Below are 10,261 nucleotides of genomic sequence, written 5' to 3'. Positions count from 1 at the left end.
CATCTTTAAGAATTTTTTTTCAAGCCCGTGAACACACATTAAATACCTATTATGCATACAATGGAATATTATTCAGCATTAAAAAGAATTAAGATTTTTAATGATACACCAATGAGTCTCAAGATAATTATGTTCAATGAAAACAGATAGATCAAAAACTAGAGTATGTATTGTGTGACTGTTGATATAAAATTCTAGAAAATGCAAGCTAACCTGTATTGTTAGGAGTGGAACAGGCTTCCTTTTACAACAGGCAGAGACTATTAGCAAGTTCTACAACTGATCAGACACAGAGAATAAAGTACTGTGAAGTGCACAGCCCTAAGTGACACATCTACAATCCAACCTCTACACCTAAGGCTCAGGGAACATCACAGAAAAGGGGGCAGAAAGAATGTAAGAGCCAGAGGGGCAAGACACCTGTTTCTAGTTAAGGCTTTCTAACCATGAAAAGGAATCTATGCAATGAAATTGCCATAGTATGGCAGCTTGACAAGATCTGCATATAATAACAAAACCAGTTGACATACCAAGATGGACAGGGGAAATTTCAAGGGTTCTCACCTCAAGATGAAGAGCTGCAGGCAATTAATGGATGCTGAGAGAAGAAGAATCAATTTTATCCAGGGACTAGATTCCTGAGAGGTAATCTAATCCCAAATGGGCATCCCTGAACACAGGTATACAGGAGCACCACTGAATGGACTCAGTGTATTTGTGTGCATGCGTGCGTGCGTGCGTGTGTGTGTGTGTGTGTGTGTGTATAAATGTATGCTTGTATATGTAACAATAATCCAGGAAAGACAGTAAACTGAGAGAGTGGGTGGGATATGGGAGGAGTTGGAAGGGGACTGGGAGGACTGGAAATGGTGCAAAACTATGCATCATGTATGATATGTATGATGTTCACAAAATATTTTAATTTATTAATTAAAAAGGAGAATGCCCCCCAAAGTACAATAATTGCTGTCTGGAAGCAAATGGAGGAAGTGCCAAGGCTGGCACAGATTCCTAAGAATACTTGGGGATGGCAGGTATGTTCACTCCCTTGACTGTGGTGGTGGTTTCTTGGACATAAACATGTACCAAAAGTCATTAAGTGAACATTCCAATGTGTGCAGGTAACTCTTCATCATTTTACCTCAAAGATGTTAACTTGTTTTTTTCTTTTATTTTATGAGTATGAGTGTGTTGCCTGCATGTGCGTATGTGCACCTGTGTTATGCATTGCCCTTGGAGGTCAGAAGAGGGCAAGGGATCCCCTGGAACTAGAGTTACAAACAGTTGTTAGCTGCCATGTGGGTGCTGGGAACCCAACCCACGTCCTCTGCAAGAACAACCAGTGATCCTAACCCCTGAGCCATCGCTCCAGCCCTTTAAACTGCTTTTTGAAAGAAGTATCTATTATATGCCTTCTCCAGTGCTGGGCAGCAAACACAAAATGAGCTCCACGTTCTGCCCTCCAATGGCTCCCAGGCCAGTAAATCATTCTACTAAATAAATCTGGCTTGTGAGTGAAAATGGCCTGAACAGACCCCTCAATGACCGAGCATCCATGAATCATTCTACTAAATAAATCTGGCTTGTGAGTGAAAATGGCCTGAACAGACCCCTCAATGACCGAGCATCCATGAATAAATGCACTAAATCAAGCACTTCAGCCTAAAAGCCAAGGGCCACACCCGTTGCCCTCAACTCAGCTCCAAATAGCCAATCAGGCCTGAGGGTCACACAGCTAGGGGCAAGATGCTTGAACTCTCCACTGCTCTGAGCACACTCCACTGCTACAGGAAGCTACGGGTGCTCACAGGGACTAGGGTATTCATATTCTAAAGCATCCCATGGTGAATTGTGTATTTTCCACTTTTAGAAATGAAATCCAGTGGCATGCTGTCTTTGCATCACATCTGTGCTGCAGAACCAGCAGGACGGGTTGACAGAGATGAGTAGCTGGCACAAAGGAGTCCTCCGAAGGAATCACTAGTAAGGCAGCTGTTTGGAATCTGTTGTTTCCAATGGCCAACACATTCACATCTTGACATCTCTTGGTCCTGCGTTGTCGCATGTGCAAAAATGCATGCTAAGCTCTAGACATCTCAGATGTTGGCTCCAAGGCCAACTGTGGGGAAAATACTCTACTTTCTGCTGCAGTTTGCCTTCCAGCTCCTAATGCTTATGAAAGTTAATTGTCCTTAGAACAGAAAGCTATTATCCGAACCTTTCCACTTTGAGGGAGAAAGCAGCACTTCATTATAAATTCAAAACTCATGTTGAAGAAGACAGGCTTTTTCATCAGCCCCCTTGAGGCTTTGTTGGGCTGTGTAGCCTGACCACCATTGAGTAGGGCATGTTGGACAGACTGTGATCAGTGATCCCACCACCTGAAATACCTCCTGCTAGCCTGACACAATGCCTGATCCTCTTTAAGTTTAAGATTCTGAGGCATATTACAGGGCCTATAGTATGCAAAAGGCCTTGCAATGCCAGCTAAGTTAACCCCTGAAGGAAAGACATGGACATGGAAAGGGACATATGTAGAGCTGGTCTATATAGCCTTCGTGGACCCAGTGAGGCAAAGGGCAGTGTGAGAAGGATGAGTCTATGACAATAAACCTTAGAGAGACCAGATTTTCTCAGGAGCCAGCACTTTTTACTGCGAAAAACTAATATGGAATGGAGTGATTTGTCTCGTGTCAAATCACCAAATCTTAAGTCTTTTATATTGAAGCACAGTTTTACATTAACCATTAACTCTTTTCATGTTAACCCATTATAAAAACAGATTTGCCCAGTTGACTGACATGTGAAGTGTGTGTGAGATTGTCCTCATTGCTCAGAACTTCCCATGTCGAGAAACTGCTGCTACAAATAATCCCAGGCTAGGACTTCCCTTTTGTCTGAGCCTCTCTGTGCATTCAAACTACATGCTATCTTTCTTTACTAGTGTATAGTAATTGTTCAAAGTAAGGAGTTTCATTATAAGCTACATTGTTTCCTTTCTTTCTTTTGAGACAGGGTCAGCTGGCTTTGAATTCCTGGTGATCCTCCTGCCTCACCTCCCAAGTACTGAGATTATAAGCATGTACTACCATGCCAAGCTCTTGGGGGGAGGGGGATTGTTTGCTTTATTAATTTCTGATATTAGCCACTTGTGCTACTTTCTTAGAATTTTCTCTCCCAGAATCAGTTTGCTTCTTTTTACAGTTCTGTGTGTTCTGAAAGGCACCTATGGCCCAAATTTATAAGCTGGGCAAACCAGGAAGGACTTTCTTATCTCTAGTCACACTTAGCTTGTCATCTTCAGTTTTCTCCTAGAAAGTGAGTTTCCTCCATAAATCATTTTTAGATCATCTTAGAACTAGCCTGAGAGCCTTCATCAAGACCCAGAGCAGCTGCTGAAAGCAGAAGAGAGGAGGGAGTGACAGTCTTCACCATTTCTTCTTAAATATCAAGCAGCTTGGCCCTCCTGAACAAAACACTTGAATAACTGCTCCGTCCTGCAGCTGGTGGGAGCAACTCTGTCCAAGACAAAAGTCTCCTGTGGTGTGGGCTCATGAGCATATATTTTCAAGAGGCAACAAGGTAGGAAAAGGGAGGAGTCAGAATGGGTCCACCTAAGCCCAATATGGGAAACCACAGAACACGTACAACTGGGGTTGGTCCAGACTCCCACATGTCACAGAGGCAGTAGTTGCTGCAAAGCCTTTGTGACTCTCCCAGGCATGACCACACATTGAGCTGTGCCCTTAGACTTGTGACCTCTGAGTCTCATTACTCATCCACATAAAGAAAAAGACTATGGAACCCGCAGTCTGTCATCTCTCTGCTGCCTAAATCTGTGCTGTGAGCTGGTCCACTCAGCTGCCTCGGTGGGGAAGCCTCTGGTGGGCAGTGGAGGACAGCAGACAGAAGACTCTAGACATACCATCACAATAAGACAGATTCTGGAGACACTAAATATTCAGCTACGGAGCAGTACCGCTTAGAAATGATGGAGTGGGGTGGGACTGTTTCTACTGTGGAGTATGTAAGAACTTCTCCTTGATCGCTCCTTTGAAATCTTCAGCAGTGTTGACATTTTGGCTAATGTGGGAATGGATTCCTGAGGGGAGGTAGCAACATGAAAAAGCTCACAAAATTGCTCTGTGTATATTTGTGTGTGTGTACACATATGTACATATATATGCTCATGAACCTATGGACAGATGCCATGCAAAGACAATGCTTAGCGAGTTAAAATTTTACATGCTCTACATTTAGTCACACAAAGAGCATGAAGATTATTTTCCTTTTTGTGAGAAAAAGGTTTTCAGTTTTGCAAGCAGAAAGTAAAAAAAGATCATGAAGAGTGGATTTGTACAATAAACAACATATCTAAATAAATGGTACTTAAGTGAAAATCCAGACGAAACTGCTGCAGGAGTAAATCAGTCTGGTCTGGAAGCTGTCACTCCTCTTCCATTTTTCCAGCTGAGGGAAGGAAACATGAGAGCCTGTGTCCAGCGGGACTATCTTGTCATCAACAGCTCAAACCAGCAGTTAGGGTCCTTAGGGTCACAGTCCACAAATTTAGCTACCTTCTCTCTAGATTTTCTTGTTGCCCTAGATATTCCAATATAGTTTGACATGATTTCTCTTGTGTGTGAAGATCAGCCTGGCCAGGAAAAAGCATCTCTGGTCAAGGAGGACAGCATACAGGTCCATTTGGAGAATCTGGAGGAAGTAGGGAATCAGAAACTACAGATTCTGCTCATTGATTATTTGTTGTCCAATTCCTTGGTTCTCTGGAGGTGAAGTCAGATGACCATCCTGATGATGTTCATGAAATGATGTGCCAAATCTTAGCTAGTAGGGCCACCAGAATTACATTTATTAGTCACCTGTGACTTTAAAGTTTATGGATTCACAGATTCAAGTTTCAAGACTCACATTTCCATTACCACATGTATGTTTGTATGATACACACCAGGAAAATAAACAACGTTCTTGATTGTTCTCTGGACATCAGGGTGAAGAAGGGAAAGTTGTCATCTTTCTACTGCTATATGTTTAAAATCAAACAACGCGGGGAAAAATATTTGTGATGCGGTTGGACTGACAGAACAGAGCTTTGAATGCTGAAGTGGATAACACATACAGGCACCATTAAGTAGACTCACTGGGTTTTTAAAAAGAGCACATGAGACTGGAGAGATGGCTCAGTAGTTAGAGCACTGGCTGCTCTTACAGAGGACCTGGGTTTGATTCACAGCACCCACATGGCAGCTAACAACCATCCATAACTCCAGTTCCAGAGGATCCAACATCTCTTCTGACCCCTGCAGGCATTGCACAACATGGGTGCATTTGTATACATGCAGGCAATACACTCATACACAAAAAGTAAAAATAATAAATAAAATATTTTCTAAAAATAAGAAACAGCACATGAAGTTGGAGGGAGAAAATAGCAGGGGCATAGGGGAGGAATTGAGGGAAAGGAATGGGGGTAGCTATGCATGTATGGAATTTTCAAACAATGAAAAAGACTTTTCTTATAAGAAAAAGGTTTTTTTTTTTTAAAGCAAAGGAAAGAACTGGGCAAACAAAAACAGACTGAAAAGGACCTGGAAGAATAAAATTGGTTGACAGCTGACATGCAGCTTATTTTCTATAATTAATTTAATCTTTCTCCTGAGCCTCTTATACCACAGAAAACTGTTGCTCAACCCAGTACTTTTTTTTTAATTAGGGGAGGTTCACGTGAGATTGTTTCTCATTTTCCGTTGTGTATATGCATGGTGCTGTGCTACGTAAGGACATTTTCAGACAAGTATACAAGATCCACTAAACATATCCCCCTACCCTTCTAATCTGCCCTTTCTCAGGCTTCTCCACTTTTGTTTCCCTAGACAACTTTGTTCTCTTTGTATGTCATATGATTTTATGCATCTATGTAGAATCTATGACCCACATATGAGAAGGAAATGTGATGGCTTGTCTTTTTGAGACTGGATTGATTGGTCTGATATGACTATCTCCAGTGGCATCCATTTTACTGAAAACAACATCATTTTGTTCTTTTTTATTGACCCATGCATACTAAATCCAATCACTGAGAGGAAACTGGATTCATGATGGTTCTGACCTAATCAGTGGATTAATCCACATATGGATTCATAATCTGATGGCCTTACTGAGATGCTAGAAATTTCCTGAGGTGGGACCAAATTGGAGGAGATAGGACACTGGAAACACATCCTTTCTGGATGTGTCTTGTTCTCTCTCTCTCTCTCTCTCTCTCTCTCTCTCTCTCTCTCTCACCTCCATCTCCCCTTTCCAGATGTCATAAGGTGACAACGTTGCTCTTCCACAGCCTTCTGCTGTGGCTACGAGCCCAGAGTCCATGGAGCCAACAGACCATGAACTATGATCTTTGATACAATGAGCCAAAATTAATCCTTTCAAATGGCTTCTCACATGTATTTGTCACAGCAACAAAAAGTCTGAACAACTTTGGAGTAATCTAAATATTTCAACCTTGCAATCTCTTTTCCCTATGTTCCCATTCCTCCCCAAAATAGCTCCCAGGAAAGAGTTGACTTCATGGTGGCAGGAGGGAGGGCCTTGGCCCACATGTCCCATCTGCAGGTCTGTATAGCATCTTCCACTTCCTTATTTTCCTCTGACCACGTTCTACTGGGTGTTCTCTAGCATGGCCAGGGTCCTACTACCTCAGCCTCACTTAGGTCCTCCCATGAGTTACCCATTCTCATAATCTCTGACCATGTTCCCCAGTTAGTCTCCATCCTGGCAGTCCCCCTGGTGGCAGACCCTTGGAATACTCATTACCCAGAGTTGCTCATGGCATTCAAAACACATTTGTTCAATGAGTTCAGGTGTGACTCTGCACTGCAGGGCCCTGCCAGCTGCTATGCTGAAACTGGCAATTTAAATGAGCAATTTAAATGAGCTCCTGCTACCCTGGATCTATTAGTGATCCCCTAATAGGCACACCTGTTGGCAGCTTCCCATGCTCAGGATACTGCAATCACCTGGAAAGTGAGCATAAACATTACATGCTGATATTATTACACAATCCTGTATTTAATACTAATAGAATTAATAAAGATCATTATCTAGACGTGTTAGTGTGTGTTCTCTAACTCATGGATGCTAAATAAGCTTTCATCTTTAATTCATGATTTTATTTACTTTTCATTTCAGAATTGTAAACTTAACTTGCAATCCAGCTCCATTTGAAGGAGGATAAGGAAAACACAGAATTCGCAGAACTTCAGAGAAAGCACAAAGAGTGCAGGCTGGTGCAAGCCGAGGGGACAGAGGAGGTTCAGCATTCACAAAACAGTCTGGAGATTTGGATAAATCATAGACATGTGATTAGCATTGTCCTTCACCAGCCATGGTGACCTTGCTGCCTAGCCATCCCATAAGTGCCTCATGGCCCTCACAATGTTCAAAACCTGTTTCACCTCCTCAAAGTCCATATGCTTGCCATCTGAGCACTCAGGCTTTACAATACAAATGAAAACCCAGGAACCACTGTATTCAGTCCAGCATTTTCCCTGGATAAGATGCCATGACCTATACAATTCAGGATGAAGTTCTCATCAAATTCCTCCCCATACAAGGACTTACCACCTACTGTATTTGTGGCATGGGAAATCACCACCCTGGCATATAAATCTCAAAGCAATTCTGTAAAAGCTGGAGTTATTATAGCTAAATCCACTACCACCCCACCCCACCCCCGTGCTCAGAACACAGAAATTTAGCACTGTCATTGGAACTTTTTCTGGAAATAGTCCAAAAGAGGTGTGGCCCAAGGGCTCATCATTGATGGTGATGTGAAGACGTTGCTGTGGCTGGTGACTGTGGCTCCAGGAGACAGTGGCATCTACAAATCCAGCCCATGGTTTCATTTCTTCTACAGGTGTAGTGGGCATTAAGCAAATACTTATCAAATGCCTGTTAAAGTTTAACAAGGGGAGAAAAGCAAGCTATCCATATTGAAGGACCAAGTTATCTAAGCCAATGGTTCTTAACTGGGGATAATTTCAATCCCTGGGGAACATCTGGCCATATATACGGAGATATTTTTGATTGTCACCAGCAAGGAGAATGTGCTTTGAGCATCCAGAGGGAATGGCCAGAGACATGGCTTAACATCCTACAATGTACAAAATACTCTCCAATAACAAACACTTATCTAGCTCAGACTGTCAGTAATGCTAAGATTGAGAAACCCTGAGTTAAAGACTGGAAAACTACAAACGATGGTGTGCAGATAAATGTTCACAACAGGATCTCTGGATGAGGGAGGCAGTCCTGATTTCCAATGTTCCAACTTACATGGTATTCATACAGTAATCATGACTGACTTCAAACTTCCACATGACAGCATGAAATGCAGAGTTGAGAAAACAAGGCACAGTAGAACACTATTACATATATAGTTAAAATAGATATGAGTAACCTCGAGAGCCCATGTAATAGAACATGATAACTAGACGATGATTAATTTTTAGCAATTCACCTTTAAGATGAAATTTATTTAAATACTTATTCAATTAATTTTTGTAATGTTCTATTTAATAACTGATTTGCAAAATTTAGCATTCGCCTATATGGACCTGTAGGCGCCAGCTCCAGACTACCCCTGGCTAGGGGCAATATGAATGAAAATGGATAAGCTGAAGAGTTGAAGGAGGGCAAGAGGTCAAGGTGCCACATAAAGCAATGCCCTGGTCCCACATAGTGAGAAGGGCTTAAAGAATCACTGAGGAGATGTCCTGAAGCATGAGAGCCCTCCATGAGAAAGATGTAAGATGTACCTCCTAAAGGCTGAACCTACTGCCTGCTCTTAAAACATCTAAAGTCCACCTTCCTCTGCACCTATCTCTAAGCTATTATAAAATCAAAGATGATTGCCATTACCATGCGTGATAGTGCTAATTCTAGGTGCCAACTTGAATAGGCTAAGCGATACCTAGACAGCTGGAAAAAGATAATTTCTGGTATACCTGTGAGGGGAACATTGGTCCTTGAATCAGTGAACTGAGTAAGGATAATTCACCCTCATCTGACACATGTGGACACTATCCAGTGGGATGAGGGTCTGGAAAGGACAAAAAGGGCAGAAGAGAGTGAATTCTCCTTCTTCTGGAGAGAGGACGCTCTCATTCTTCTCCTGTTGGGCATCAGAACTCCAACTGCTCAGGCCTTCAGCCTGGACTGATAGTTATGCCATTGGTTGCCCTGGTTCTCCATCCTTTGGATTCAGACTGAACTGCACCACTGGCCTTCCTGTTCTCTGGCTTACAGGTGACATATCATGGGACTTTTATCTTCCATAACCTCATGAACTGATTCTCATAATAAACCCCCTCCCATTTACCCACCTATTAACCCACTCACCTACTTATCAGTCTCCTATTATTTTTGACCAATGAAACATACTTTTTAAAAAACTGGTTCTGCCAGATGTGGCAGTGCACACCTGTAGTCCCAGCACTTGTGAGGCAGAGACAGGTGGATCTCTGTGCGTTCAAGACCAGACTGATCTATATAATGAGTTCCAGGTCAGCTGGAGCTACAGGGAGACCCTGTCTCAAGAAAAAAGGACAAACAACAGCAAAAACAAAAATGTATTCCTCCATACCTTCCCTAATGCGACAGAAGAAATAAGTGTTAAATGGAGAAGTATTTATAAGGCTTCCTATTTTCTCTAGAATAAAATAGGCTCGTTTGGTTGATCAGGTCTACAATCTCAGCACTAGGGAGGCAGATGCAAAAAGATCATGAGTTCAAGTGCTATTTGGGCTACAGAGTGAGTTCAAGATCACCCTAGGCAACTTAGTAAGACCTTTCAAAATAAAAATAAAGAGAGCTGGGGATATAGGTCAGTGGTAGACCACTTGCTTAGCATTGTGAGACCCCGGGTTCAATCACCTATATGACAATTCATTCATTCATTCATTCATTCATTAATAGAAACAGTACCTAGAAACACAGTAAGTGTTCTAAGTAAAGGAAAGAATAAATAAGGGAGGGAGGGAGAGAGGGATTTATGGTAAACTTTTCACACTTTGGAGAATTTGTGATATGGAGTCACAAAGCAAAAGTCTCCAATCCTATCTCTACCACTCCACCTATGAGTCCTCAAGCAAGCTACTCAGCATCTCTAATCCTCAGTTTTCTCATTGGGAAGGAGGAAAATCATGCCTAACATAGAGAAAGGACAAATATTAACTACTTGCCT

At 42.2% G+C, this 10,261-nt stretch overlaps 1 pseudogene; it reads left to right on the top strand.

The window, feature by feature from the left end:
* Positions 1-1,027: 1,027 nt before the first annotated feature.
* Positions 1,028-5,121, top strand: LOC103741363 (annotated as a pseudogene).
* The last annotated feature ends 5,140 nt before the right edge of the window (positions 5,122-10,261 follow it).

The sequence above is a fragment of the Nannospalax galili genome, unplaced genomic scaffold (genome assembly GCF_000622305.1).
Source record: "Nannospalax galili isolate Female #2095 unplaced genomic scaffold, S.galili_v1.0 scaffold139, whole genome shotgun sequence".
In the NCBI taxonomy this organism is placed as follows: domain Eukaryota; kingdom Metazoa; phylum Chordata; class Mammalia; order Rodentia; family Spalacidae; genus Nannospalax; species Nannospalax galili.
Note: the sequence above shows the minus strand (reverse complement) of the source record. Positions and strands in the feature narration are given on the sequence as shown.